Raw genomic sequence first — 26862 nt, 5'->3', positions numbered from 1 at the left:
TATGTTGCTCATGCTGGAGTGCCTCTCTAAAGCACTGTGCACTCATACACATAGCATAGGTAATAAACAAAATGAATTATAGATCTCTGTGCAGCTGTGTCTAGGTTTAGATAGACAGGTATTTGCCAGGGAAGGTTGGAGTCTTTTTTGGAATGCAAGCCCTTCCTCCCCTTTTCCAAATTATTATAAATTTGCAATTAAAAGGCTGTCAGGCAAAGATTTTGGGAATAGGTATAGCAGTTCTTTACTAGGGATAAAAAGAAATACAAATGTTGTAGTACAGAAGAATAAGCAAGCAAACAAACAAACAAGAAATCCTAGAAAACCCTGACAGAGTCAGAAATACAACTTGACACCCTGTTGGTCAGGGTGTTGGAAGCAGTCCAAAGTAAGCCCTCCTGGAGTGGCAGATGTGGTTCTGCTGGAGTAGAGATGGTCCCGTCAAAGAAAGGATCCAGTAATGGTGAGATGGGTCTGGTCTTCCTCCAGGGATCCGGTGGAAAACTGGATACCTGGTGGCACTTGTGGCGCCTTTTTATCTAGGGGAAGATGGTTTGGCTCTTCTTCTCTGTGTGGAGCATCTTACAATAGTATGATGTAATGTGTCATGTCATTGGTGAGCTTTAATGGTGCATTAGCAGAAGATATCCCCATGGGGTTAGTGGAACAATGAAGAGAGATAAGCAACAGTGCACAGTCTGATAAGTAATACTGACCCACTCAGCCTCAACAGATGGAATAGAATAACATTCTTTCATTTACAAAACCCAAGACAAGCTGCAGGACCTGCATGGACATGTGGTAGGATGGCTCCCATGACTGGAGTGTTGCAGTGGAGGAATGCAAACTTCCTTGAGCCCAGGAAGATGAGAAAGGGGAGATTTCCCTTCATGTGAGAGATCAGTTGGAGAGCATAGAGCTTTTCCTGGGGATGGATGCTGAACAAAATGAAAGCTTCTGAGTAAGGATTTAAAAACAGACTGGCATTAATTGCATATTAGTGGGTGCCTGCTATGGGCAGACATACTAATGGGAAGGGAGAGGTTCCTTGTGGATGTGAAGGTTGAAAAGAGTGTTGAATGCAGTGACCGTGAGATGTTGGGAGATCAGACCCTGAGAAAAGGAAACTGGGAAAAAAGCAAGATCACAGTACTGGATTTCAAGAGAGCTGACTTTGGCGTCTTTAGGGATCTGCTTGGTACAGTCCTGCAGGATAAGGGCTTGGGGAGAGAAGGGGATAAAGAAGGCTGCTTTATAGTCGAGTCTCCTTGTCCAAGCTCAATAGTAGTCCATCCTAGTGATGAAAAATATGCTCCTGACAAAAGTAAATAGAAAAATAAAAAATATGGAAAACCTCAGAAGATGAAAGCAGGGGCAGGTAGCCTGGGAATAATACAGAGATTCTGTCTAAGCATACAAAAATGTGGCTAGGAAATTCAAAGCCAAAGTGAGATTGGATCTGGCCAGGGATGTTGAAGGTAGCAAGAAGGGATTTTGCAAGCACATAGATGACAAAATGAAGATTTGGGAAAATACGGGCACATTAATGAATGGGACAAAGGTCCTAATTACCCAGTTGATGCGTTCCTTATCTTCCTCTTTATTAGGAAGATTGATCTTCAGGGATCCCAGGCCCCAGAGAACAAAGAAGACTGGAGCAAGGAAAATGTACTTTTGGTGGAAGAGTATCATATCAGAGAGTACAATTAGATATACAAATTGTATATCTAATTTATATCCCATGGGCTATGATGGGATACAGCCACGAGCACTGAGGGAGCTGACTGTCATTGTGAGGCCACTCTCAATAACCTTTCATTGACTGTGGTAACTCTGAATGTTAGCAAAGGAAAAACACATAATCACTGCAGCTGATTATGTTGGTGCTTTATTTTGAGAGCTCTCAGAGCCAGGGGTCTGAGACCCAAATCTTGGCTCCTCGAAGCTCAGAACAGACAAGGTTTTTATACCTTGTTTTTACATAAGTATACATGTTAATTATTAAATCCCATTGTTCCATTGATTTTACCTGAGCATGAATGTGTAACAATCGATTCTCATGATTCTGGTATAAGATAATAATCATATTTGATTATCAAACAATTGACAATCATGTCATCTGTCATATAATGATTAGGTACAGTTTCACCCGACCTAAGTAGAGGACATCTAATCTTATTTCCAAGGCCTCTGTGTTCCACTAAGATCATGCTTATCCCCTGCCCCACTTGATTCGTTACCTAGGCAAAGTTATACTTGATTTAGTTGAAACAATGGCCTGAGCGTAACGTCCTGGCTGCAGTAACACAGGTGTTTCCCCCCCCCGCCCCAGCCTCGCTACCTTGGAAATCATTTTAACCCTATACTATCATGAACACTGGGGTAAACAACAAATTTCACTCCTATCTTCAAGAAGGGCAAGCTAGAGGATCCAGGGAACTACAGGCCAGTCTTACTTTGAAAGTTGGAACAGTTATTGAGCAGCTAACTCTGGAAACAATTTCCAGGCCCATGAAGGACAAGACAGTTGCCAGGAGTAGTCAGTATGGTTTCACCAAAGAAAAGTCACGCTTGGTCAACCTGACAACCTTTTACAGTAAAATGAGTAGTCCTATTCGTTACGAGAAAGCAGTGGATGTTTCTTACCTGGATTCAGCAAGAATTTTGATGCCCTCTCCCATAAGATGCTTATACAGAAGTTGTTAAGTAGGGGTTGGATAGGCAGACTGTGAGGTGGACTGGAAAACGGCTGAATGTCTGTGCTCTGAGCATGGTAATTAGTGTCATGAGCCTGAGTTGGAAGCCAGTAACTAGCAGTGTATCTCAGACATCTGTACTGGATCCAGTCCTGTTTAACATCTTCATTAGTGACTTATATGATGGGGCAGAGCATAGTCTCAGCAAGTTTGCTGGTGACACAAAAGTGGGAAGAGTAGCTGATAGACGAGGGGATTTTGCTGCTATGTGCAGGGACCTTGACAGGCTGGAGAGATGGGCTGACCTCATGAAATTCAGCAATAGGAAGTGCAAAGTCCTGCATCTGGCAAAAAAAAACCTCTCATGGCAGTACATGCTGGGGGCCACCCAGATGGAAAAGAATAGGCAAAAAAGGACTTAGGAGTCCTGATGGACACCATGTTGGACATGAGCCAGTGGTGTACCTTTGTGGCAAAGAAGGCTAATGGTAACCTCATCTGACTTAGGTCAAGAAGTGCCAGCAGGTTGATAGAGATGCTCCTTCCCCTTTACTCAGCACTGATAAGACCACATCTGTAGGTGGAATCCACGGACGACAGGAAGAAAGAATTCTGCTGACCTGAGATATTCTAGAATACGTGGTTTTATTGCAAGGGTCATGGGTAAAAAGGGCCTGGCCTTCAGCCATCAGCCTCGGCTGAAGGGAAGTCCCAGAGAGAGCAAGAGAAAGAACAAGGGGGTAAAAGTTAAGAGAGAAAGGAGCTAGGAAGCAAGGTTGCAGGGGTCAGAGAATAGGTAAAAGAGCAAGAGAGCAGGGAGTAGAGAGGAGCCGGGATAAGAGAGGAAGAAGTAAGAGAGCAAGGTCCTTCTTACAATGCATTATATCTCCTTTTGTGATGAATATTCTAATTTACAGTGACCAACCAATACAAGACACAAAATCCTATAGAATCTACATATAGCCTATAAGAACTACTACATTACTATACTGTGTTATATTTTAAACTCTAAAAACTACTCTTTAGACTTTTCTGTTTTGCTACATTGACCTTTGGTTTCTTACCCAGCAGAAAAGTATCATTCCATCAAAAGGGATCCTTCTTCATCTGGCTAGGCTATTGTTTTCAGATTATATAGTAACTAAGATGCGGGATCCTACAACTCAAAGTAAGCTTCCATTTCTATTTCGATTATAGGTTTCATATTTTCAGAATCTTTTGCTAAACAATCATATTTATATGGTTTCCCTGATTCATCTTCCCCAACAACATCTGGATTACTGTGTTCAATTCTGGGCTCCATACTGCAAAAACTCCAGTAAAGGGCCATGGATGTGATTAAGGGGCAGAAGCATCTCTCCTATGAGGAAAGGATGAAAGAGATGGGACTGTTCAGCCTGGAGAAAAGAAGGCTCAGGGAGAAACTTATGAATATATATATAAATATCTGAAGGGAGAGGACAAAGGTGTTGGAGCCAGGCTTACAGGAACCAGGCTCAGTTGTGCCCACTTACAGGACCATAGGCAATGAGCACAAAGTTGAAAACAAGAAGTTCCCTCTTAAAATAAGGAAGCACTTTTTGATTGTGCCTGACAGAAGATTCACATAGTATGTATCTGTATGCAAACTTTGAGATAGAAAATGCTGACTTAGAAGTGCCATGGAATAGGACAGACATTATTGAGAGAGAAACGGAAGTAGAAACAAGTTTCAAATGATGGCCTTGCAAATAAGACTAGATACTTTGGAGAAATAGAACTATGAAAGGTGCATTATAGTAGGACCCACAAGGGGTGATTTTAGATTATTGGCTTTAAGGCATCAGCAGCATTGTGTGGCAAAAGCTGATAGGCCAAGAAGTGCTTATAATGTATTGTAATTAGGAAATAGTTTGGCTTCTGATTGTGATGGCATGAATTGTAACATCTATATTGTCTCAACCTTCACATGACACTGAAAATGGAATGAAAGTTTTTAAAACGCCTCTCAGTTGCCCCATCTCTGGGTGAGAAAAAGGCATAATCTAACAGAAGTGTGACCATGAGCTGCCACAGGTTGTGCTCAGGGATAATGTGGAGTCTCTGTTCTTGGAGATATTTAAAAGCCACATGGACTTAATCCTGGGCAACCAGATCTAGGTGGTCCTGCTTGAGCAGGAGGCTTGGACCAGATGACCTCCAGAAGTCCATTACAACTTCAACCATTCTGTGATTCTGTGTGGGTCCTGTGAACTTTTTAGTCAACACTAGAGACAGATTTCTTCTGAAAACAGAGCTCCACAGTTTTCGATAAGCGTTCTTTGCCTTTATAGTCTATGAAAACAAAATCCTATTATATTTTTCATTTCTAGTAATGGTCAGCAGCATTTTTTTTCCTTCTTCTGAACCTTTATTCTATGACAAATAGTCAAAATTTTTTCCCTTCACACCTCCTTAACCCTAGTGCCATCTGAACTAAAGTATTCACACAATTCCTTTCTTATCTTGTACAAAACTCTTCTGCCTATACATTAAAGGTGTATGCTTTACCACATACCCTACCTATTTCTTTCATTAAATCTGAGTAAATTGATTCCAGCATAGCTTTAGCCCTTGCATTACACTTTCTTCAAAACTAAAGACTGTCAACTGCAAGCAACACTTCTCATCTGTCACAGCTAATGAAACAATGCATTGTACTTTTCTGGGCCAGAACACTATTTAATCACTCCAGAAAATAGTAAATAAAAACACCTGTATTCATTTTGAAGGCAAGACATTTAATTAATCTTTGAGTCGCATCTGAGATTTATGATTTTCAAAATATTAAATGAAACCAAACAAACATAGTTATTTGACCTAACTGGGCTCATTTTGGCAAAAGTGCATTAAGGAACATGTTCCTCCCCCAGGAACTGAGGAATCAGTGAACTGCTTGAAAACAGCACTTAAAAGCAGATGGAGAGAAATTATTGGAAGTAATCTCATCTGCCACTACCACCATAGCATCCTGTGCTGTGCTGTGCCGACAGTCTTAAGTGATACTTTTCAAAGATGGATAAGTGAGCTGACCATCTGCAGCTACTTACAATCCCTTGTCTATTCTGCAACAATAACTGCTCACCATGCTCAGCTTTACAGTGGAGGTGGCAAATCATTCTCGTAAGAGCCAAAATGGGTGACATCTCTCCATAATATTGCACTCATGAAGAGAGAAATTGAAATGCTTAAGGAAATGGAATGATCTCAAGGGATTTTAATTATACCAGTAAAACTGAAGTATATTAAGCTTGTACACTGTAATCTCTTCAGTTTTATTGTACTGCACTTCCCTGCAGTACTGCCTTCAGTGTGCCATGATTGTTCAAAGCAGAAAAAGATTTGTATAATTTCCACAAACTTTGTTTAGGCCAGCCAGTAAGGCAACTTTCACGTAATATAACACTACACAATAAGTACACCCTAAACAAAACCATTCTCCCTGATAAGCATGTGTGAATATGTGTGCATGTCTACAGATCAGATGGCAATATTTGTGAGCTTGGATAATTAAATTTAAGCTCCTGAGAAAGAAGCCACATTTTTATAAGTGCCTACCTCCTACTCCTTGACAAATATGAAAGTAAGGCTTTTAAGTAATGTGGGTAACTGAATCTGATGTTCAGAATTTTGAACATATTCAGGCAGGTAAATGTGCAAATATGAAATCGGTGAATTTTTCTTGTGAATTGTCCAAATCTAAAGGTTTGTAAAAAAATCTAATTTTGGGTCATAATCACATGCCAGACATGCAATTAAGTCCTGCACTTAATCACTTGATGAAGCAAGTTTCCTCAGGAGAAAGATGATCACTCACCCTAGGTGGATTACAAATTCTTAAATAGCAATGTAGCAACTTGCATTCTTCTGAAGTGCAGCACCACTCCACATTTTCATTTGGGTTTCCTGTTCCCTTTTCAAACTACAGGTACCTGATTTTATGTGTGCCATATTATCAGATCCAATGATAGGGAGCATTGCCTTTGCTCCCTCAAAAATAGGGAAACAAAGACAGAAAATACACATGCTCACTCTTCTTGAAAACTTTGAGTGATCAATTCAGAGTCTAAGTTGAGAGCTACAATGATCTAACTAATAGGAAAAACTGGAAACGGGAACTTTAATGGAATTTGAATAAATTTATATGTTTCTCTTCAGATTTATACACTTCCCCATAGCACCTAATCTTCATCTACACAAATAAGAACATTTTAGTCAAACTGCATTTTCAATTAGCAAGTATTTGCAATTTTTAGATATAGGTCTAGCAGCTGACATGATTGGAATGAGCTGGAATAGAAATTTACATGAGTGACTGGTAACTCTCTTCCTAACCGTTTTCTTTGGAACACTGAACAGGGAAACAGAAGATTGGCCTTTTTTCCTATGATTTATATGTGAAATTTAACAGAAGAAATGTAACTTCATATTTGTAACTCCATATTCAGCTGATACGAGATTGGTCCCATTCTTCATGAAAAATTGAATATCCAGTTTATTGATTTTACAGTTTTAATAGAAAAGCTGCTTCAGTTCTCTGTGGAAAGATACAAGTAATGGCATATGTCAAGACTTTTAGAGACTTGGTTTGAATAATGTTACATTTGTCTGATGGGCTTCTTCTGAGACTGGGGTAAAAGTTATTGTGAGATGTCATTTATGCTGTAATAATACCCCCAATATACTTATAATACCATAAATACTTTGAAATGGGGAGGAATTTCCAGCAGCAAAAAAAAATTAAAGCTTAGCGTACACAGAGGAAGATAAATATCAATTTTCTGTCTTTCCCTGGCCTTTACAAAAAGTTGTCATTAAAGGGAAATTTGCACAACTTGTGCATATCAACGCCAACCCACAAAAGCAGTGATTGAAATCACAGATGAGGAAAACTCTATGGTGTGCAAGCTTAAAATGGGGGTCACCACACCTCCTTCTCCCCTTGTGTAGCCTTGAGCTGGGTGCCAAGGTAGACAAGAAAAGGGTATGGAGGTGGTTTTGCTCCGCGTTCCTGGAGCCTGTCATCTTATGCAAGTTGCTTCTACTCTTTTGTGTGTTACCCTCTAAAGTCACAAGGGTGACTTAGATGCTTCTGCTTTCTGTCTTTGCTCTTCTGTTTGAAAGTATCAGAATATTTAATTTGGCAGCACCACCTTTTGCAGTTTGATCTGAAAATACCCCAGTACTAATGCTCTATTTGAAACTGTCCATTCTCTAGACAAGGGATTAAACAACACTCTATATTTATTAAAAGGAGAAGAAAGGCAACAATAGACCTATAGCTTTCTTGTCTTAGTGTTGTGTCCTGGAAGAATTCCAGAGGCTCTGAAACTAAAGGCAAATACCTCCAGGCTCTTCTTTTGCTTTTTCACTTGCTTTAATCCCAGTATACTTCTGATGAGCTTGACTTACAAATTTTGAACATTTAAAATAAGCAATTTGGATAAACATTTGTACAGAACATGGAAAATGGATAGCAAAAAGGAAAATCAAAAGAGAGTTAAGTTGTAATACTTAGCAAGGTACTATGAGATAAGAAAAGTCTTCAGTGACTTTTCACTGAAGTAGCCATAGAAGGAATTCCTGCAACATTTATCAAACCCAAAGGCAGGATGAAGAATAGGATAAAATACGCCTATTTCTTCCTCCACTGAAAGATGGAACTGGAAAACCTATGACCTCTTGCACTGTCTGGTCAAAAAGTGGGCAGAGAGAACACAGCTGATACAGAGTAGAAGAAATCTGCACGTCTTTCATGTTCCAAATGTTCCTGGAGGCCCAATGAATAATTTTTATAACCAGGATGCAAAGGTGCTCATGAAAGCGAAGATAAATAAAAAATTATATGATGTTGTTATGCTTACCGTGTTTTCAGATCTAGTGGTGAATTTAAGCACTGCAGATAAAAGCATTTTCATACTGTGTCTATATAGTTGTTGAACACAAATGTGCATTGACATTGCAACCCTAGTCGATCCCTTTTATATTTCTTGCATATCCCTCTCACCTACAGATGCACCTAAGCTCTCTCCACCTGTCCTAGCCCCACTTCTGGAAATAGAAAAGTACACAAACAACTATGGACACTGTCTGGAAGTGAGCCAGTAAGGGTCCATACATAGTTTACCAAATATCTTGGCATGGTGCCCAAGTGCACTGAGCAATACAGCTTTTAATAAATTAATGGCACCATTGTGTCAGGAATTTCCTAGGAAGATACTGACTTGGCTGACTCATTTCTATGTCTAAATTCACTGTTTACTGTCACACAGAGCTCTTCATGTTTTTATAGTCCCTACTGGATCCAGTAGAGTTCATTTTTATCCCTGTTGTTTGAAAAAACTTTTTGATTAGAAAATTACAACTATTCCAGCTTTTACTGTCATATTTATATCTGTAGTATTCATTTTTAAATAGCCCTTTGCCAGGTTTCTGTTCTTCCCATAACATGAATTCTTCATTAACCATATTATTCCAACAGCCTTTTTTTTTTTCCCATTTCAGTTTAAGATACACTTCTGTGAATACAAATGACTAGAACTATGTAAAATATTGTACCCTGGCTCATACTGGTGCCTTGTGTAATGCAGAAGGCAGGATCACTTCCTTGCATTCAGTGAAAATGGTGGAGATTGGACTTGTTTTTTCCTCTTTCTACTGCTGTGTCACAATGGCAAGCTTCCTGTCATCCTTAGGTTGGCTATTTTATTCTGTTGCCTATTGCTTCTCTTTACCTCTAGCTGACAAAAATCTACTTTTTAGGAAATGCTTTCATCAACAGTTACTTGTACTATACAAATCCATTGCTGCAGCTCTATCTTACAGGTATCAGAGGTCAGGCTTTCTGTCTAGTTAGTCTTAAGTAGTACCTTAAGTAGTATCTCAATTTAACAGTCAGCTAGAATCTCACACCTTGTTCTCTCACTAATGACAACACTGTGCAGAATCAGTCCCTAAGACTGATGGGTAAGAAATGTCACTGATAAAATTGCATCTTGGGGACTTCCTTTTCAGTGTGTGCACATTTTAGCTTTCTGCTTAGTTTTTGATTTACCAAACTTCCACTTCATATATTAACACTCTTCCTTAGTTCCTTAAACAGTAAATTCCTGTGTGGTAAAGTACTGAATGATTTACCATAATTGGTACTCTTGGAAACATGACACTTATCTTACAAGAAAGTTATCTTGTTGAATGTAAATTGCATCAGTCTAGCCTAGTATGCACCTCTAATTAAGAAAACCCCATTACAGTTTAGCTCTCTTTCCATTGGCATTCACAGCTTATTGTTCTTGACTGAAAATCTGTGCTAAGTGCTCCTGTAGGAGTGACCAAACTGAATGCAGCCACCTAGATCACCAATTCCACCCCAAAAAACTTCCTGTAATTAGATGTGCTATCTCTAGTCCAAGGCCAAGTTCTCCTTTCCACCATGTATTTCCAAACTGGTAAAGCCATTAAAAATGTCTGCTACTGAACTTACATTTTCATGTTTAATTCTTCTAGTGTTTTAGCTGGTCCCTTTTCCCCTCTGTCTCATTCTTCTTTTCTTTCACTACAGTTAACAGCCCAAACTCTGCTGTTACTTTGAATATGGTAATGGAAATACCATTCCTACTTGATTAGATACCCTGTTATTACCATCATGATCTTAATTTCTGCTGAGAACTGAAGTATCAATTTAGTAAGTAGGAGACCCCCTTTTTCACCTTTAATCATGCTTCTCTTCTCAGCCTGCTTTTTTTGCCTTGTGTCTCTCTTGTAAAGCAGATGAAGACATCATTAGTATTTGTGTTTGTTTTCCTTCCAAGGTAAAGCTTAGTTATACTAACTGAATTTTTTTCCCTAATCTATAAGATAGAGTCCTCTTATTTTATCATTGTTTCTTTGTGGTCCAATTCTATTTGTCCTTTTAACATCCTGTCTGAGGTTTTCATTTATTTTAGTAGGTCTGTAACCCATTGCTAACAATCTTTTTCTCCTTACTTGTAAGTCTGTCTCTGAGTAGCAGTAGTGTTCATGTACTTCTGCTAAAATCCATAAGGGGTTCTTCCTAGTAAATAAATCACTTTGTAGCCAGATTCTCAGAAGTTCTGCCTGCTGAAAACTCAGGTTTATATGTCATATATAACCCAAAGTGATTTGATTCAGCTGCTGCTTCAGTCCAGTGTTATCTTTTATCAGAAGGTCTTTTATAAGCTACACATTGCTTTCCAAAATAAAGTTCAGTATGAAATTGTATTAGCTCATTGTGGTGGGTTGACTTCAGCCAGCAGCTAAGCATCCATGCCCTCACCATTTTGTATGATATGGAATATGCCTTTGGCCATTTTGTGTCAGCTGTGTTTGCTGTATCTCCTCCCAGCTTCTTGACTATCTCTTGCCCTACTTGTGCATGCAGAGCATGAAAAAAACCCCTTGACACTGTGCAAGGGCTGCTCAGCAATAGACAAAACACTGATGTGTTATGTTGGTCTAGACACAAAGCCAAAACAGCCTCACATAGGCTCTTATGAAGAAAATTAAGTCTATCCCATCTAGAACCATTATATTCATTCAGTAACAGAGAAATCAATCAGCCGTTACATTCAAAATTTGTGATCATATCATGTTCATGACTTTTTAGAATTTCTGTATGCCAGATCTGTCTGTTATGTGACACTCATGGCCACTGTTTTTGTAAGTTATATATTCTGTATGGATAATGAAGAAGAATAGAAAGAAGTAAAATCCTAAATACCCCAGATACTAAGGCAAATGTTAAAAACTATTATCTGAAGAGTTTTTAATATGTCAGTTTTCTAACCCATCTCATGTTGTGAGTTGTTTGAATTTTAGAGATATGACAATGCACAGGGGTTAGTTTAGCCCCACATCACTTCACATTTCATTTTCTTTTACTGCAATCTGTACAAGACTATTCTCTTGGACAGCAGCTTCTTTTGATTTATCAACTAAAACAAGTCATGTAGGATTGGACATAACTGTGATCATGGTGACATGCCTTTCCCTTATCATGAGCCAAGGCAGATGTGCTTTGCAACATTATGCTAAGAGCAGAAAGGATCTTTAGACTCTTCTTTACACTTCCCTCAGATGAATATATAAGCATTACACCAACAAGTTGTCAGTATTCTTTTGGTAGTAAAAAGAATAAGGATGATACCTATGTATAATAACAAACTTGGCAGTAACAACTATATTAAGAAATGAATCTTGATACAACTAAGATAGACACTGCATGTCACTCATTTTGCACCATAATTTAAAAATCTTTTCCTTTGTATCCCTGTAACTCAGCATTGTATATGCTGATTCATAAAAGTTGCCTCTGTGTTACAAGTTTTTATCTTGATATCCTTTTGTGATATATAACGTTGTCCTTTTTTTTCAAGGACATTACCCATACCTGGAAGGCCAAGATTATCTGTGCCATCTGGATGATCAGAATTATCAGTAAATTTCTGTGTTTCTCTGATGTTCAGGGCCCTGCATATGCTCCTGAATTGTGTAGGACCATGAAAATTCACTATCATTTTTCTACCTGAACAATTTCTGTAATGGCTAAAGAGATACCTTTGTTATACTTATATTAATGAATCACAGGATGATTAATATTGGAAAAGACCTTCAAGATCATCGATTCCAACCTTTGGTCAAAAACTAAATGTCAATGTCACTTAAACCATAGCACGAAGTTCCATGTCCAGTCATCTCTTGAGCACTTCCAGGGAGGTGACTTTACCACTACTCTGGTCAGCCTGTTTCAATGCTTGGCAACCCTTTCACTAAAGAAATTCTTTGCGATGTCTAAACTGAAGGTGCATTTTGAGGCCATTTCCTCTTGTCCTGTCACTAGGTGCCTGGGAGAAGAGGATGACCCCTCACCAGGGGCCTTTTTGACCTTTAATTTATCATTAAATTCTATGATCATTTGTAAAGTTGAAATTCTTAGGAATTTTATAGATCTCACTGATAATAATGTGGAAATTTTCTAGATCTTTATGGCATCCTTTTGTCTCCATCACATGTGCTCAGACATGCACACAGACTTATTCATGTTTCAAATATCCTCAGCAGCACTAGACCCAAACAGCAGTGGTGCATATACTGTTTTTCCTAGTTGTTCCTATAGAAGAAATAATACTGAAGAATAGGCATGGAGCTCAGAATAGTAAATGAAGATGGTACAAAGGCAAATGGTGGAAAGCTGGCATAAGCTTGTGAGAAACAAAAAAAAAAAATCAACCTTAAGACATCTGATGGGAGTTCTGTGTTCCGTTCTCCTTGACTGCATGGAGTCTTAATGACACTTGAGAGCTTAATGACATTTCTCTTACTCCAACTCATCCCACTCATTTCAACAAGACTGCTTTGGGATTCATTATCATTCAGTATAAAGAGTATTGCAATTTTGCTGTAATTCAATAACCATTTAGTTACAAGCATGCCTTTTGAATGACAGCTGTGAATCTCCTTTTCTAAATTTACACCAAGAATATTTCATTTCACACTGATAATCTCATTTCTTTATAATAATAATAATAATTTTGACCCTTATAATTTGACAATATCCACTATCAAAGCCATTCATGCTGTGGAAGTAGTGGAAAAATACGATTGATTTGAATCAATGAGCTATACATTCTTAATGTGTAGTATTACATTTACCTGCTTTGGCAACCTCTTGCCTACTAGTCAGAACCAGAAACTGAGTTTAAATATAAAGAGATGGTATTCTTTCCGACTGCCTCAGAGATGGCAAGTCCTGTCCAGCCACTGATTTTGAAGTAGACCTCCCCAATAAATATATTATATGAAAATCAGTACTGTAAATATGAGAAGAAAGAGATATTCTAATGGACTCCAGTCTTGTAATTGTATCTTGCCACATGAACTTAATCTTTGAACTTCATGCCAGCCTCATCTGATTTAAAAGAACAATGAAAAGAAGGTATTCTCCATCATAGATGACAGCCATTTGTTTCAAAACAAATTTCTCTAATTTTAGAAGTAAGCCTAAATGCTGAAATAAATTAAAACAGTGATATTTTTCTTAAAAGTGGTTAAGATCCTGCGAAGTAATAATTTCACAATTTTTTTCAGTTTCTGGAATACTGATTTCAAAAAATGATGAGGCCAGATGACTTTATGCAATTCTCAATGAGACAATTGCTAAGATCAAGATAACACACTTGTTTTGCAGCCAGGTCAGATGTAGAATTATGGTGACTTAACACTCCCTATGTCACTATTTATCTCCTCATTTCAAAGAGCATAACTATGCAATAAAATCACAGACAATCTGGCTGAATAAATAATTCATCATGCAGCCACACATTCCAAAAAGAAATATTAACTCCTTTAGAGTTTCTTAGCTATGATTTTGTGTTGTCTTTTATTAATGCTTTGCTTCTCAGGTAATCCATATGCAAATGAAACAATCAACAATCTTGTCTTCCACAGGAACATATCAAAGTAAATCCTCAAAGAGTCATGTTCTACTGCTTGAGGAAACAGCCCTGAGTCAGCATTCCCTCCTCTCCTCTCCCCTCACCTCCCCTCCCTTGTTCATGCTGGCAAGAAATGAAAACTATTTCAGCATATTATACAAAATGTGTAGAATTTATGTGAATATTTCAGTCTTGCTGTATGTCAGCCATGAAAGTGGTCCCCAGACATTTCCTAAGGTATTCAAAAGTTATCATCTGTCTTCCCCACTTTCAATCTGAGGAAACATTGAGCTAGGCTTAAAAAAATAAAAAATTAAAAAAAAAAAATTTAAAAAAAAAAAAAAAAAAAGAGAGAGAGAGAGACTGCATTTCTGCATTTTCCAGAAAGACAGGTTTGTCTGGTTTGGTTAGGTTAACATATGTGCTCCCTTATGTTGTTTTCTGTTAGAGTATCTTTTGTATCCCAGAAAGCAGAAGAGTAAAGCAGATAGCATCTACTTTTGACTCAATGGCCAAACTGAGAGGCAACGTGTAAGTGGATGCTAGATCTGTATCAGTGAGTCGATGAAAAGCTTAGTGATTCTTACCCAGCCCAAGCAAGTTTAAGCTGGTTTAATTGAAATGCTGAGTGTGGCAGAAGAAGGTGCTAAATCAGGTAAGATTCCCTGGGATTAACTGAGGCTTGATCCAAAATTCAAAGGCTTTGAAGCAGGTCTTGGATTCCCACCTGAATCTAGTGATGTGGTTAACTGCCAAAACTGGCATTTTATCATTTTATCATTGCTGAGTGATACTATAAGATGTGGTCAAGTAAATAGCCTAATTTCTAGAAGCATTCAGTACTTGTTGCCCCAAAGTCTTAGTGAATATATATATATATATATATATATATATATATATATGCGTGCTGTTCCACCTTGGTACTCAAGCTTTAAAATAGCACTCACACCACATACTGTGTTCTGCTAAAAACAAGTAATGCTCAAGTATATGAATGAATTTTACACAAAAGATTTGCAGTAGCCCATTTAAACATTTTTCTCTTCTCTTTTTGCATGTTCCCCTCATTGTGTCACTATTTTGTTCTGGAGGTTGAAGAGTTTTAAATACAAGTGAAGACTAGCATGAATGACAAAACTTACAGCTTTCCACATGTCTCTACCAAGTTATCACATTCTTGTGGTAACAGTAAAGTTCCTCTGCCCATGTTACCTGCAGCTGTTGCTAAGATTTTCAACAATGTTGCAAATTGAAGGAATTGTGACATTTTGTTCCTGTGTGTGATACAAGACCTGCTGACTAAGAGTTGCTGAAACCACCACCTAATTTAATGATATTTAAACAGTAAATTATCATACTTAGCATTTTTGTCAGCAAGCTGAATGATTAATTGATTTATTGATTGTGTGTGTGTAGCTCTTGCTTAGTGATTATTTTCAGCCATAACTGTTCAACCTGTTACGGGGTGAAAGACATTTATAAAAAAAGTGCTCAGGTAAAACTGGGCATGGTCACCTTGAGTGATCCACGTGTACTCTCTCAGACTTTCTGGGTACAATGATTAATGCACAGGCTGTGTGGAGGAAAAAAAAAAAAAAGGCATGGCAGGAAAGGAATAGGGGAAAAATGAAAAATGAATAAAAGTGTTGGCAGGAACAAAAGTGAGAATGAAAAACTCTGGAACCTGACTTCTGCTCCACATGAAAAACATTTTTACCCTTTATTGCATCTATGAAAATGCAAGAGGATGGCAACAATGCTACGTGGTGTAGAGGTAGTGCTCTTGAAATAGAAGGTGATCTTAGGGGGAGCAGATGGGACTACAAAAATATATGTAAGAGTAGAGCATTCTCATAATCACTTGATGCTGAGCTCTCAGTACTGATGGTGTGTACACATTAAAATCACGTAACATATGGCATATATTCTACTGATGATGCAGAAAAATAGAGTCTACCACTGGGAGAGGTCTTTCTCAGTCATTTGCTCTGTGGCACTCTGCCAGTCACCTGATTGCTGACCAAACCCCATTATCCCTAAGGACATTTTCAATATTGATGGCTTCTTCTCCTGGAAGTAGGTGGCAAACATATACATTCATTTCTACTATTTTGTTGTTTGTTTTTTTTCTTCTCTCTTCCTTGGCCACTAATTCGCTTACAGTAAAGAGCCCACATGTAACCCTGTTTTTCTCTCTCTTAGCAATGCTGCAATGAGAATAACTTTTAAGGCTTATTTTTAACACATTGATCCTGAAAACATGCTCATCTCTCACCACATATTAGTAAGAATTGCTTGATTTTGCAAGTCTTCACATCTGTAAACTTGTCACTCCAGTTCCTTCCATGTTTTTCTTATTTCAGTATAAATTACACAACATTCTCTACAATGCATGGGCATGTCCCCCACAATTTTCCTATTCCATTTTCACTTTCCTGCATTTTTTTGGTAGCTCTTATGATTGCCCAGAGGGATTCACCACAGCCACAACATCCTTCTGGAGCAAACTGAGCAAACAGCATTGCATTTGAAACACTAGAAGTTGCTAAAGCCTGTGTTTATTCATTGAGTTTTCTGAAGTGAAACATGATAGATCTTGCTGAATTGAATTCATGAAAGGAAAATTCCTCCTACTCTTATACCAAAGTAGCACAAGATAATTCATTCTCTGAGTTTTCTAGGTCCTTGACTGTTAACCAAAGGCACAAGAAAATACCCTGTTTCAGTGCATAAAAGGCACCTATGATACATACAGGTTATCTGAGATACAGAAATTTGAGGATAAAGGCAGGATCAAGGATTTAATATTTAGGATCTATTTACACTTTATTAGACATGAAGACTTCTAGCTTAAGAATAGTTGGTTGCCTTGTTTTAAAATATATGTTATAAGAACATTGTCAGAAAAAGAAAAAAAGGCAAATCCAAATTTTTAAAAGAAATGTGGGGTAAATTAATTTTTTTGTAAGAACAAATATAACGTATACATGACATTGTGCCCCATGTCAGGCACATGATACTTCTCTGGATGACTTTTTAAATCTTATATTGTAGGCTTTTCATTGGGTTGAAGAGTATCTGGTCTATAAACCAAGCTATTTAGTGATGATTTATGTCTGTGGGAATACACAAGACAGAGAGTAAAACAGATTTAACTAGCATAGCTAGTCTGATGACTAGGATGCCATGGCAAGGACAAACAGAACTTTGAGCTTATGAGAAGATGGGATGTCCTGGGTTGAAGTATATTCTATCACCATCTTCATGAACTGTTGAAACCAGGTGAGGCAGTGCTCCCTGCCTCCCCCCCTCTGGATTATCTTCTGTTAATGGGCCCATCAGGCTTTATCACATGACTCACCATCCCATTTTGAGGTGCTCCGCCCAGAGGGAGGAACCAAGCATTCCAGCCTGGATATAAGCTGAGACTCTGAACACCAGAGCAGCGCTTACCTACTGGAGTCCCAGAGGACAAGAGCTACTGCTGGATCTTCAGACCCATTATTTCTACAGGATCAACGCTTCAACAGAACCACTCTGCTTAGACTGTTACCACCATAGGGTGTCACGTTGTATTCTGTCTTTGTCAGTGCTCTTGTACTACTTCATTTATTTATCTCTTTTAATTTTTTTCCTATAAAATTATAATTCTGACTTACGATCTCCCACTGGTTTGATTTCAAACTAGTACATGGGATTAAACTTGCTTAAGAGAAGAGATTTAATCAACCTCCTACGATAAAGATGTTGTAAAATGCATAGTTGCTTGTATGATCTTTTAACCTAATTTTTGTAGTAGAAATTATTAACCTTACTAAAATGGTATATAAGTTCTTGAAAAACCTGAGTAAAATCGAATTCTGATCCCCAAATCAGTCTTCCCGTCTCTCCATCAATCACCGATATATGTCTACTACTCTCATATATGCTCAACCTTAGCTAAAAAAGGCAGTCAATCATTTCCTATTACTGTTCTTCTCATTACCAAAATTAGTACTAATAGGTTGCCTGGAAAAGGGAGACTGTACTAAAGCACTAGCCATGACTATAGTAATCAATTTTTACAGGCCTGTGAGAATCCTAACTGGAATAATGTTGCTTTTTAGCATCTCAGCTTCTGGAGTCAAGTTATTTGGCAAGGAACCCATATTATTTTCTTTTGAAGAAAAGGCTGCTTATCCAAAAAAATTATTATTTGACACATACCTGCCATGGCTTCCCAAATGAAAAACAAATAGAGAGATGCTCAGACATGTTATTTTTAATAGATGCATGGTTTCATATGGTTAATTTATAAGTAGTGAACACTTGGGACCACCAATCTGTGAATAGTCTTTGGAGAAATTGCTTGGGCCCCTTTCCAACCTCTCTTCCTGACAGGAATTTCTATGAGGGGATAGGGAGTTAATAATGAACGTGCCCTGACACTTGGGCTGGGGAAACTAACAGATTGCCTTTGTTCTCAGCAGTTCCAGTGTCTTCCAATGCAGTCCAATGTCCCTTAGAGTACTCTTGTTTCAGGAAGGGAAAGCAAAGCCATGAGAAGAGATCCTGAACGTGATAGCAAAAGCCCTACTTCCAAGAGGGGACACACAGGGGAGTGGAAGGGCCAGCTGGCATCAGATGGAATGATGTCCAGCTTGTGTGAGCCCATCACATAGGGTCTGAGCAGCAGGAGGTCCTATATTTAGAGAGGGAGACTAATAACTGAGACATGGTGTCTGATTCTTCTTCAAACTCAAGTCTACTTGCATACATGAACAGACTCCCATTGATTTCAGTAGATCAGACTCCACCATTTTAGCCCCAGTAGCATGGTTGACTTCACAATGCTAAGGAAAGTTTAGCCAAAGTAAAAAGCATAGTGTTTTGTTCTGTGTGCAACCAATGCTTCAAAATAGCAGAGAGAAGAGCAACTGTCTCAACACTTCTCTTCCTACAAAGGCCTCTTAACACATTGTTAGCCTTTCCTGCTTGACTTACTAAGATCGCTGAACTTTTTCTACAAAATTTATTTTGTAAATAAACTTTGTTACCACGGTTGGTCAGAGTTGAGTGTTTGGTCAGAGACTAAAGCAAAGTCCTTTTGAAGGGTTATTCATTTTTTTAACTTTAAACCTATGTAGTTGGAGAAAGAAAAGTTGAAAGTATCTTGGGCTGAGCCAAACTTATTGTGTTAAAAGAGCTAGGGAGGTAAGTGAAAGATTATTTGCAGTGCAAATGAAAATCACTTTGAGCCTTTCCCAGGCCATTATGTGAAACAGACCCTGCCTTGTAATTCTGCTGATCTCTGTGTAGCCATAAAGCAGAGATTTACTTGCTCCTCATCTCCAAAAATTGACTGCTACACATGTCAGACAATTATACTGAATGAGTGTGCTGCACCTTCATTAGTTTTCTTCTTTTGTCTGAGTTGCCAATTTTGAAAGCTGCCCAGTTATCAAAACTCCACTTAAAGTGCCTAAGATCAGAAACAAGCCCAGGGCAGCAACACAGTATGATACAAGAACAAGTAAAACATCTGTTGACTCATGACCCATCTAGATCAGAAGCCCTCAAGAATGTTTTATGCTAAATAAATAAATAGATCTCTAAAGTTAAGTGATTGCTCCATGCAGAGCAGACTGAACACTTAGTGTAACATTTGCCTGAACAGCAGAAAAGCAGGCAGAGAGCTGCCCTGCAGCTCTGCTTTTCCAGACAGAGGTGAATTCAAACACCCTGCCTACTCTCTACCACCTGCTTTCTTCACCTTCTCTGAAGACGACATGTCAGCACAGGGCAGAAAGCACAGCCTTAGGCTTCTATGAATTATAGAGACAACTAAACAGTCCCAGCTGGCTCAGGATTAGAGAGATGGACTTAGGTTGCTTAAAGCCACCTTTCTAACAACTTAACAAATGTTCTTCAGTTGTGCAGAGGGCAAAATAGATTTGGTAGAGAAATTACCAATAAACACAGCTCAGGATTCTTCCCCAGATTCCTTATGTCATAATGTACCTCCTGTGACGTGGCTGACAAGGAAATCTAGTGGTACTATACATGTCTCCATATCTTCCCTTGCTAAGGCTTCAACTGCTCTTCAATTCATGCTGCAGTGATACCAGTTCTCAACTAAAACAGAGTGACCCCAATATTCATCGTAGTGATTTTAATTTAAGAAGAGATAGGATTATGGTTGCTTTAGGGCACACTTAACATGTCCGTAATTTGGAAGACCAAGCATAGACTACATACATCTGAAGCAAACAATGACAAGCCATTATCATCAAGTGTAGCTACCACATAGTGGCCTTGTTTATCTTCAAGTTCTCCATACTCATACATTTTACATATTGAAGACTTGACAAGAAAACTTACATTTCAGTGATAGAGGACGAGTCTCTGAGACAAAAAAAAAAATCACATTTCTAGACACTGGTTTCTGAAAAATGGTGTAAAATATCTCATTTGAAATCGTTCAGGGGTGTACTAGCTGCAAAACACCTCCTATAGTGGCTCTAAGAAAAATGCAATGATTTTAGCAGTTTGTAATAGTTTCACCCACTTTGATACTGGTAAGTATGTGAGGTCAACTTTTTATACTATGGTGAATTACTGATGAAGTAATTAGGAGAAATCCTTATGTTGGATTCTGTTACATGAACTGCAAACTGAAAATTCAATACAGAGCCACAAACATGGTGTAAAGCTATTTTAAAATTCTGAATCTGCTACTCAGAGTCCATCAGAATTGATTTTCAAGTGGGCATGGCACTTCTTCATTACTCTATGAGCAAGCATTTATCTCATAATTTTCAAGATGATCTAGTCATTTTTATGTTATTGCTATTAAGACCACTGTCCTTAGATGTCACCGTTTTTCCTGATGTACTGGCTAGGGACAATATACTTTTTGTTTGGTCTGATCACTCTTTCATATTGGATCTTTCTTTGTCTATATGCAGATCTACAAAAAAATCTGAAAAACTATTGCATTTAAGTTGGCACATCACTGATCAGTCAGAAATGGCCCCAAAGTGATATTTTTTACCATTTGTTTCAGACAATGTTTGCCATGATCTCCACTGGCCTGCACAAAGACAGTGCGTCTGCTCAGATTCTGCAGAAAGCATCCATGGAGGGTGCCTTAGTGAAAAGCAGCAATTTCATCTATCACAAACTCATTTCCAAGCACAGAGAAAAAAGAGTAAGAATCTGAGATCTGTCTAGAGTGTAGCAGGCAGTGCCCTCTGCCTCCCAGGAAGCCTAGCTGCAGCCTGAGCTGGGAGATTACAGATAGCAGATAGATTTCTGGGTAATACCTGGGACTGTGTTTTGTGTAATGACAATACACTCCTCCTAAAAATGTGGAAAGCATGAGTACAGTGCTCAGACCACTGCATCTGAGTGGGCCAAAGTCAGAAAGTGGGTGTGTGATAAGTAATTTTATCTGAATACAGAATTTTTAAATTGCTGGAAACTGCTTCATTTGGTGCAGCCCTTACCCTGAAAGGCTGACACACATGGCTCAACTCATCATGCCACAGGCCTGTCTCCACATACTTCTATTCTCTGGAATGTGCTGCATCTTCCAAACTTACACTTGGACTGGATGGTAGCAATTTTCAGAATGCAGATGATGGCACTGATGATGAATCTGATGTTTTCTACTCCAGAAAGATTTCAATGAAAAGGTCAATGACCTTTGTCCATTTTCCTGGCAACTTCCAGAAAACAGGTAAGCATGAATCATGCTTCTAATCACAGCTGTTGCATTAGGGAATAAAGAACTAAGCATGAGCAAGGAAAATAGCACTCCATTTATGTTGTTACTGCATAAGCCCATAACTCCATTGCATCCACAAATATCATGTGCAATAAAAGCATTGAACTGTGCTTGTTTGGGAGTCCCTTGGCTTGAAGGGGAGATTTCTTTTACTGGAAATGGGGTGCATTTGTTTCTCACTACCCATCATAATACTAGTCTGCAAAGAATTATCTTCAGTTGATCAACTCACCCTCTCAAGGAGCATGTCTACACATCTTGTCATCTCTAGTCACCTGCCTTCTCCATGTTGTAAATTCTTATTTAGCAGGCAAAGTGGCAGATCCCAGTAACCTTTTAAAACCAGAAAGCCATCTACCTTGGAAATCATCACAACAAGGCAACAGACTTAAATTCCTACACATAAACATGAGCAGTTAACAAAATTAATTAACTAAAGTGGACAAAATATACTCTAGGATACAAGACACTAGTCGCTTGATGAATGCTGGTTTGCTCACAAATTGTCATGCTGATTTGGAATGAATATGACTGGGAGTTCCCATGAAGTCAAGGTCAAACTTGCACTGCTACAGATTTTAGAAGTACTTAGATCCAGTACTAAAGATCATGGAGCCACAGTCTCATTGACAGTTCTTTGGAAATATGGAAATCTTGGCAAAGGAAACCAAACAGAACACAAATATCTTCATGTTGCAAGCAAAAAAAAAGTTTTAACTGTCTGATTTTTTAAAAAGAATGACTGTGAGTTCACATATGCAATGTATGCAGAGAAACCTGCACACATAAGCATGTCTTCACTTGCTCATCACTGCCAAGAGAGAGATCATTTAGATACTGTCCTGAAGGTTCTGCAGCATTTACAGCATATCTGGCATCTGGACTTGGGCCAATAGAACTCACCTGGTGTAGAAACTTCTAAGTCTGTAGTAATGCTGCTCTTTAGAGTTCCCGATATGTAACTAAATTAACCAAATTGTTAAATGTATCATGTGCTCGGGAAGTATACCAAGACAGAATATTTTAGCAAGTTAATTAGATGTATGATAGGAAAGTGTTACATACATTTGTTCTGTAGAAATACGTTATTCAAAACTATGCAAAAGCTGAATAGGTAGGCTTTAATCTGGCATTTGAAATTCACTCTTTTCAAAAGGGGAAAATTATGATACTCTCCAATAGATAAAAAGGAAAGTAATGTGAAAGAGAGCGTTAAAAATTGGGAACCTCAGTAAGTCGGGGATATTCAAGTACTTATGGACAAACCTTCAAGGCCTGTTTGGAACCAGACCAAATAAAATATCCAGACCTTAAAATTCTTGCTTTATGGCAGTTCTTTTCTTTCCACAGCAGTCTCTCCCACTCCCTCCTATACCATCTTGCCTTTCTCATTCTCCTTGAACTTAAGTAGAGCAAACAGCATCAAAGAGTTTGAGCAAGAGGTAAAAGCCTATGTGTGGCACAGATACAGTAAAAGGAGGGTCTGCAAGATCCCTAAGCAGACCATGAGAGAGGTGTGCTGACAATATCCTCTTGAGAACACTATGAGTCCTCTCAACACAGTTTAGGAACTCATAAACACTTTTAAGTACTTTTAACTTGTATGGGTAAAAATTACAACTCTCTGGGCCAGTGTCAATCTGTTTTCAATAAGACAATGGCTATTTGAGAACCAATCTGCCTTCATGGTGGGGTTCCTCAAGTTGTAGGAATTATTTACCTGGACAGGTAGAAAGCATTGAGGGGTAAAAATCTGCTAATTTTGAGTAAATTTTTATCTGAAGATGAGCAGCAGAAAAATGAGTCTGTGTGTCCTTGTTTCTGATGTTTTCCATGCAATTCGAAGCAGTGTAGGCCTCTAAAACAATCCTTTGAAAGAATTTTAATGAAGCCTCTGTGTTCTTTATAGAACACATTGGAAAAGACTATTAAAAGGTTGGATTACTATGAACACCCAGTCTCAAGTCAGGCAACCTGTTACCATGTGTTCTCTCTCATACCTGTACCACAAGAGCCTGTAAAGTAGCATGTCCAAATTCAGGCCTGTGCGCCAAAATACAATCTTCATCTTGCAAAAAAATATACAACTTCCACTGTGAGCTTTCATGCATGCCATGGCAAGTTGGGGAGGTAGCAATGTGCTCTAATAGGCACTCACTTCCTGACACTGCTCCATGCTTTGTCTTTAGCCAGGGAGCATTGAGAAAATGTGGCATTCTTTTCCGTCCCTGGAAAACATAATAGAATGTCAGAGAACTTATTCTCCAGCTGATACTCCTAATATCAATAACCTGCTGGTTTGACATCATAAGACAGGGACCTCTGTCAAAGAGATAACCATATCCCCAATATGAAGAGTGCAGCCTGCAAGTCAGCACAATGTCTATGATGCAGAGCAGGGCAGAGCCAGGCAAACGCAGAGCTTGGGTATGGACACTTAAAGCTGGAACGCTGCATGGAGCAGGTGGGCTCCATGGACCTTAAAAGTAAGGAGGAAGGGGCTAACAGAAATTTTTGGGAAGGGACTTTTTGTCTTTTTTTGGTGGTGGTGGTGGTTTTGTTTTGATTTGGTTTTATGTTAGGTTTTCTTTTTTTGTTGTTATTTGTCCCCCTCCAAGGCAACTGGACAACTCAGAGAAAGATGCAGACTTGGTAGTGTGCATGAAGGGTGGAAAAGGAGCAGATAAAGAATGGACTTCTGCCTCAGGTAGAAAGGGTGTTGGTGCCCTATGGAAAAAGAGAGAAGAAAGGTAAACAAAAGGCCCTGTTGTGCAAAGCCTTGGAACTGAAACAAGCATGCCTCAGGTAAGTGAAAACCAGTTCAAGTTCTTAGTGAAAAAAGGCCTTGCTGATGCTGACCCTGTCTTACAGTCATACAGTCATACCTAGATAGACACTGTGCCCTTTTGCTTCTGGGAACTCATTAACGTATACGGAATGATCTATATAATGAGCCCCTATATATGCAAGTAACTGCTCACTCACAAATTCTATGTTAGAGAACTCTGCTCATTATTAACTAAGCAAGCATGGGTGAGCTTGACAGCTAGAAGGAGGACAAAGATTTTCACACTGTGTTATATCACAAAAGGAACATATTTCTCCAAAATTACTATCTATAGTTCTTAGCAACAGAATCTTTTTGGAAAATATACCAACAAAACTACAAGCTTGTTAAATATTACCTTTAAGCAATTTACTGTCTGGAATGAAGTCTGCTATTTTCTTCTTGTCTACTTTAATGATGGGTTCTTCAAACAGCCAATGCAATGATTATTCAGTGTTTTCTATGTAGCTGTAGTGAAAGCTTAAAAAACTGTAATTCCTTTCATTTTCATGTTTTTAACTGAAATTTTACCTTTCAGGGAAAGCTGAAAATAGCCTTCAGAAAATGTCACAAAGAATTACCCTCTTCCTAAACTCATCAGTGGATCCAGCACCTATTTTGGAAATAACACTATGTACTACAGGTAAAAATCCATCATTTACTCTAAATCTGGCTTATTCCAATCCGTTTAGGTAACTCAGGTGTCACTCACGTAATTTTGAAAAAAAATTAATTTAATTTTATTTCAATAGAACAAATGACAGTCATAAAAAACCCCAAAAAGTCTAAGCTAAGTAATTACTTGCAAAATTCAACAGACCTACTGTACTTTAATAAATGGGCTAAAGACAAATAAAACATTGTTTTATGGGGAATAGTTATGGAAATAAGCTTCCATATTTGAAACTAATCTGAGTAAAAAGAAGAAAAAGATGTATTTTATATTCTACAGTAAAATGATTTTTAAAGTCACAGGGTTTTTTAGAACTATAAATAAAAAGCTGTCCTAATCATGCATTTATTTTATTATGTTGCTTCAAGGCAAAATATGATTTCCAATTCTTTGTACATGTAAATGTACATTCTTCATGTACATTTAAATCTGAATTCATTGCATTTAATCCTACATTTGTGAATAACTTGATGATTATATCTTAAACTGCAATAAAATTGCAAATAATTTTTATGGGGAAGTTTATTCCCAAAGAATTTAAAGGAAAATAACTCATAATTGCTACATGATGTCACTAGTACTGAATAAAATGAAAGTGGAGTACATTTCCCAGTTTTCTGTGGACTGCACTTGTAAGTGTAGGCTTGAATCAGAGGCCAAGGGTAAATTTATTTCGATCTTCGAAAATATGACAAAGAGAAAGATTCTAGACTGCTAGAGACTGCTCTGATATTTTCCTAGTAAACTAATTTCTGACTGAAAAAAGTATAGCCTGTAGCACTGATTTGTGCAAAATATTTTGTATTTCTATTTCTGCTAAACAGTAATCAGGAATAAAACCATTTATATTACATGCTCTTGCAGAAGACTACTTATTACTGTCTTTTTAGTAATATGAAAAAGATATCTAGTTAGGTCAATTAAGCACTTACATTTAATGTCGGATACTTATAAAAATAGGTAATTTGAAACACTACCTTTTATTATAAACAGAAACCCTTCAAACAAGGAAGTCATAGGTTTTCCTTCAATATATGGCTGGGGCAACACCTGAGTTTATGAAGATCCACATTTAAAAAAACCTGACCCAACAGTTGCCAATACTTGTGATTCATTATTACCTTAGGTTTCAGTCATAGTATTCAGAATTTAACAAGTTAAATTTTTTTCTTATCTAAAATTTGCTTAGATAAAAATTTGCATAGAATAATAAAGGCAGGAATTTTAAAATGTCACACATGAACCAGAATTGCTTAATCAATATTTAGAAATACCTGAAAATTGGTCCATAATTGTCAGGGTCTAAGGATCAGAGCTGTAAAATTATTAGTCCAAGTACTTTCCATCAGAAGGCATTAAGACTTTGTCATTCTGTCTTCCAAATAAAAGCAACATTGCTTCATATTAATCAATCTTCGGAGAAGATT

The 26862-nt window shown here is 38.0% G+C and overlaps 1 long non-coding RNA gene across 3 annotated transcripts in view; it reads left to right on the top strand.

Annotated features, from left to right (window-relative positions):
- The window catches only part of LOC136293540 (uncharacterized), a 61557-nt gene that overhangs the window by 20085 nt on the left and 14610 nt on the right, over positions 1-26862 (top strand). For 2 of the 3 annotated variants that reach the window (XR_010722169.1, XR_010722170.1), the window contains exons 1-4: positions 21296-21356; positions 21826-21887; positions 24554-24740; positions 25301-25405. This is a non-coding gene — a long non-coding RNA (uncharacterized lncRNA). Of the gene's footprint in view, positions 1-21295; positions 21357-21825; positions 21888-24553; positions 24741-25300; positions 25406-26862 lie in introns of those variants that run through there. The other variant, XR_010722171.1, reaches the window with a different exon arrangement.

The sequence above is a fragment of the Chamaea fasciata genome, unplaced genomic scaffold, assembly GCF_029207755.1.
Source record: "Chamaea fasciata isolate MVZ Bird 193981 ecotype frontalis unplaced genomic scaffold, bChaFas1.0.hap1 SCAF_1, whole genome shotgun sequence".
In the NCBI taxonomy this organism is placed as follows: Eukaryota; Metazoa; Chordata; class Aves; order Passeriformes; family Sylviidae; genus Chamaea; species Chamaea fasciata.
The sequence above is the reverse complement of the archived record's forward strand: the minus strand, read 5'-3'. Positions and strand labels throughout refer to the sequence as shown.